This window comes from Schistocerca cancellata, chromosome 9 (assembly GCF_023864275.1).
Source record: "Schistocerca cancellata isolate TAMUIC-IGC-003103 chromosome 9, iqSchCanc2.1, whole genome shotgun sequence".
Taxonomy (NCBI): domain Eukaryota; kingdom Metazoa; phylum Arthropoda; class Insecta; order Orthoptera; family Acrididae; genus Schistocerca; species Schistocerca cancellata.
In genome coordinates, this window is record NC_064634.1 from 132,599,942 (window position 1) to 132,606,051 (window position 6,110).

Here is a 6,110-nt window from a genome sequence, read left to right on the forward strand (position 1 = left end):
TCTTATCAATTTGATTGACTACTTAATTAAATTGATCAATTAATAAACCTCTCACCCACTGGTAAACCCCCCTCCTCTCTCCTCCCCAGAAAATGGCGGGAAGTTCAAATTCCATCAGGACAATGCAACACACCATGACTACCTCCACTAACCTAAGAAAAAGGTGGAAAAAAGGTCACTTTGGCTACCTCCACCTCTTCCTAGGAATTGGCTGGAAAAGGACTCAACCTGTGCTGGATAGGATGGACATAAGTCTTTATTTTCAGTATTTATTTAGACAATTAGACGCAGTACCACCATCAAGTGTGTTCACCCTGTCCAGAGTCCAACTGACATAGTACACAGTACTGCCTCCAGAGGGTACTGTCATCCCCTCCATGATGTAATCCAAGATGGCGGTCTGGTGATGGAGAGGAAGGATCTCAGAACAGGAAATTCAAGGGTATGTTGTTTATTTATAAGAAATTCAGTTTGTGGGGATTGTATTTCCCTTGTTCATCATTCTCTACTGTTTGGAAACATGTAGGTCCTTTAAGAAGTAATTACATGGGGCAAACATGTTGCATAACCTAATGTTTGGCACTGTATTCTGGGTGTCTTAACCTAATGTTTGGCCTTTGTCGGCATTTAACCTATTGTTCTGTTAAGTGGTTTCCCATGTCACCCCCATTTCCTTAAACTATTGTACCACCTTTGATACCAAATTAAGTTTTTAGATACAGGGTTATTACAAATGATTGAAGCGATTTTACAACTCTACAATAACTTTATTATTTGAGATATTTTCACAATGCTTTGCACACACATACAAAAACTCAAAAAGTTCTTTTAGGCATTCACAAATGTTCGATATGTGCCCCTTTAGTGATTCGGCAGACATCAAGCCGATAATCAAGTTCCTCCCACACTCGGCGCAGCATGTCCCCATCAATGAGTTCGAAAGCATCGTTGATGCGAGCTCGCAGTTCTGCCACGTTTCTTGGTAGAGGAGGTTTAAACACTGAATCTTTCACATAACCCCACAGAAAGATATCATATGGGGTTAAGTGGGGAGAGCGTGGAGGCCATGACATGAGTTGCTGATCATGATCTCCACCACGACCGATCCATCGGTTTTCCAATCTACTGTTTAAGAAATGCCGAACATCATGATGGAAGTGCGGGGGAGCACCATCCTGTTGAAAGATGAAGTCGGCGCTGTCGGTCTCCAGTTGTGGCATGAGCCAATTTTCCAGCATGTCCAGATACACGTGTCCTGTAACGTTTTTTTCGCAGAAGAAAAGGGGGCCGTCAACTTTAAACCGTGAGATTGCACAAAACACGTTAACTTTTGGTGAATTGCGAATTTGCTGCACGAATGCGTGAGGATTCTCTACCGCCCATTTTCGCTCATTATGTCTGTTCACTTCACCATTAAGAAAAAATGCTGCTTCATCACTGAAAACAAGTTTCGACTGAACGCATCCTCTTCCATGAGCTGTTGCAACCGCGCCTAAAATTCAAAGCGTTTTACTTTGTCATCGGGTGTCAGGGTTTGTAACAATTGTAAACGGTAAGGCTTCTGCTTTAGCCTTTTCCGTAAGATTTTCCAAACCATCGGCTGTGGTACATTTAGCTCCCTGCTTGCTTTATTCGTTGACTTCTGCGGGCTACGCGTGAAACTTGCCTGCACGCGTTCAACCGTTTCTTCGCTCACTGCAGGCCGACCCGTTGATTTCCCCTTACAGAGGCATCCAGAAGCTTTAAACTGCGCATACCATCGCCGAATGGAGTCAGCAGTTGGTGGATCTTTGTTGAACTTCGTCCTGAAGTGTCGTTGCACTGTTATGACTGACTGATGTGAGTGCATTTCAAGCACGACATACGCTTTCTCGGCTCCTGTCGCCATTTTGTCTCACTGCGCTCTCGAGAGCTCTGGCGGCAGAAACCTGAAGTGCGGCTTCAGCCTAACAAAACTTTATGAGTTTTTCTACGTATCTGTAGTGTGTCGTGACCATATGTCAATGAATGGAGCTACAGTGAATTTATGAAATCGCTTCAATCATTTGTAATAGCCCTGTATGTCCTCCCACCAGTTTCTGTAACACTTTTCGAATGTCACATGCTTTTGAACGCCATTTCTGGCACATTCTTCTTTGTGACCCACCCCCTTAAACTACTGTACTGATCTTACATTGATATAAAAAAATTATGCAAATTAATGAAATCGATATTCTTCACACGTATGGGGTAGATATTTTTATTCACAGCATCCTATTGATCAGTGAAATCGATGGAATATAGTTTAAACAAAAGACAGTTAATAAAAAACACATCCCACCAATCAATGCCCAATGCCAATGCTGCCAACTCTGCAGATATCCCCAGGGATGCATCGGCAGTCCCCACAAAGAGACGAAGTGGCTGTCAGCTGTCAAGTGACACGTTGGTGTCTGTTCGGGTCCCGCAATGATGAGGCAGAGGCATCTGTTTCATACATGACACCCGAGAAATACCTGTCGAAACACGTGTTCACCTAGGTACCATTGCTGGCACAATGACGCATAGCTGTGGTGCGGGTCCAGAACTGAGGGAGATGTTGCAAAGCTTCCCAGAATAGCACAGGGTGCATTCTTCCTAGCAATCCTAACGGAGCAGCCCGTCCATCACTGAATTTACCCATCAAACTGCTGCTGCTGCCGGTGTGGGAACACTGTCCGCCCTTTCTTTTCTGTATATGAGGCTTTCAGCAGCAAAGCAATTTTGTGCACATTGCCGTATTGCACTGGCAGTTAAATCCCGTCAAAAGTTGTCTACAGATCATCAAATACATACAGGACTCTCAAGAATATTGGGAACATATTTACCAGTGTAACTACAATTAAATATTACTATTGGTGCTGCAGTCTGATACTGATCAATGTGCAGGTAATGTCTCCTCTTGACAGCTGTGGTTCTGCAACAAATCTCAGTATCTATAGCGCACATAATTTTCCACACAAAAATCTCTCTCATACCCTTGCGATTATCAGTACGCTGAATCTATATGTCCCTCACAATACAACACACACTCATTTTCTCTGGTCATGACACAACATCAGATATAGTAACATTACACTGCAATATATACGCATTTTACGCAAACAGTGCAGTTACCTTTGTATATCTGTACAGCACCTATGCCTACTCTCACGCCGCCTATATGTCTCAATTCTCCCCAGTCCTAGGAAATTATCTGACAAAGTCTACGAATCAGCACTTCTGGAAGGTGCTGCATCCTGCCAAGGTTCTCTCAAACAAGTGTTATGAAGGACAGGCATCCGGCACTATGTGATGATGAATACCGCACCCATGGACATAATGCTTGGAAAGACATCATGGACGAGTCTTGGTGTACTGTAATCAACATCACTATCGATATTACAACAAGGGAAATGCAAGGGTATGCTTAGGGGATCCGGAGAGAGGACATATTGTTACAGCTGTATTGCCCGTTCTATTTGTACACTATAGCAGGTCCAATTGAACACTTGCATTGCTGTATTGTGCAGCTGTTCACGAAATGAATCTATCACCACTTTTGTTCAAATATACTCCTAAGTGCATTGAAATCACAATTCACCGTGTCCAATCTATCCTTCCATTACGACTAGACATACGTACTTTTTTTTGTTTTTTAATGTGAATAGTAATTTGATTACTTCCCGGAAACGTATGTCGAACATAAGCCAAGGCATCTTTACATTCAAGCAGCAGGATGTGCGCCAACAATTACACCTTGCAAAGTGGCCTACAGATCGTCAAATACGGAAACACTCTTACAAAATTACACTGCTCTGTCACTGAGGACATGAACTTGAATATTGAAGCGTGAAACCGATCTCTAACCCAGCAATATATCACCGCGTACTGTGTCCATTAAGAAACATACAATTCGTATCCTGTGCCATACAAAATCATCCATTTTGCATCATTCGAACATATACTGTGAAGAGAGACCATATAAGCACATGCACCGTAGGTATACTAGTGGCACTAGATATTTCCCTGCGAGTTCAGGCAGTCATCCACTCCCGACACGTGACCAGAGCGTTCTCAGTGGATCGAAAAATGGTTCAAATGGCTCTGAGCTCTATGCGACTTAACTTCTTAGGTCATCAGTCGCCTAGAACTTAGAACCAATTAAACCTAACTAACCTAAGGAGATCACACACATCCACACCCGAGGCAGGATTCGAATCTGCGACCGTAGCGGTCGCTCGGCTCCAGACTGCAGCGCCCAGAACTGCACGGCCACTCCGGCCGGCTCAGTGGATCGAAGTCACTCTCAGAACTGTTGTGCAATGACAGGTTCGTTTCCTCCTCGGCACAAATGCGTTACTCTTTCTGGTCCAGACCTTATTGCTTGCTTTTCTACACACATATCCAGGCTCTGGGATTACAAGAACATATGTAATTTCACATGCTTTTCCATAATATTATACCACTTTCGCGGTAGTTCTCGATACCAGGCACATAGCAATATCGCTTGTGTAGCAGTATCGCTCGCACAAGATAATTCTGAAGATATGTATTGGAAACATTTCTCTACAAACCCGAAACATTAGCGAGATGGAGCGTGCTGTAAACCACTAAGTAACTAGAAACGTATCCTGTCTGCGAAGACCTTTACGTAAGAACTCGAAAAAATAGAGGAAACTGATACTTCCAATCGCGAATACCGATGTTGGTGATGTAATACATATACAGAAAACAGAGCAGACGTTCTGTAAACGAAGAATATGTGGGGTGGAGGCGACTTGATACAATCGAATACAGTTCTGTACTCTACCTCCCGATCAGTGCATTTGCTCTAGGTGTTGGCAGCTGAACTACATTTACAAGCAATTTTAGAACCTGGAACGAGAGGTTATGTCGTGATTGGATGGGTAGTACTGACATAAAAAAAATTGATATAACTGTGGAAAATAACGAATACATTGATGGAATATACACAGAAATGCGGGGAAATTGAGAAAGTATTTGCGAGTCTTTTGCTTGGGGCAGAACAATTTGTACATGGGGACAAGCATGCTACAGCAAAAGGCGAAAACATCGACATGGAAGCTTAGGCAACCAGGGAAACAGTCAGCTTTTTCCATAAAGGCAGCATTTACTGTACGTCTATTGACGTACCAGTGATGCACGCGGGTTGACTACTGTAGATGACGCTTTTCAGGAAATGACTGTAGAAGAATACTTTTAGAGTTGATAGCGTAGTTGATTTACGTAAAATGCTTCGAACTCTCTCTGTCTGGAGCTCCATCATGCATAAAAATCACCCATTTCTTGTTCTTCTTAACCGTCTGCTGTTACATCACAACACTTTCAAATCTGTTACTATACACAGATAAGGGGTGCTAGCCTCCTCGACATGGGTGCATCTGGAGAAATCTTGTGTACTTGGATGTGTGAGGACTTGGCTAGCTCCATTCATTCATGAGACGTGGAATGTAGTGGTATACTTCTGGTCGGTTGCAGATTACACCGGTAACAGTGCTGCAGGGCAGGTTGACCAATGACAGTGTGAGAGAGTCTTTCAGTCTCTAACTGTACCCTAAGACTGTGAGAATTCTCTGCAACCCCCATCAGCATAGAGATCGTAAACTAAACACTATGCTCAAGGTGTTAGCAAATATGTAGAGCACTCTCTGGTATACTGTGATGATGTATGTGTTTGACAATTAACAGTGAATGGACATATTGGATAATCATCTATCTACATTTGCAATGATACTCGCAAAGTATGTTTAGCTATGATACTGTAATAGGGAAACATGCTGTCGCAGTATTATTCGGTGCTGAAATTACAGTAAAATTGCTGAAATTGTTTGCACTATCAACTATGGTGCTTATTATTAGAGTACATCGATGGTGTCTTTTCCACGCCATCAAACCACTGGTAAGCTGTTGGTTACCACATAATGACTGACTGACATCGCTTGTTTGAGTTGCAGGAAGAGTTTTGATGGAGGGGTAACACTTTCTGGGGATGGCTAGCACCGAAACAGCGATTGCGTACATGACTACAATATGAGGAATCAGTCGAAATGGAACGCAGAGCCATCAGCTATTCCGTTGCTGTGAGAGAT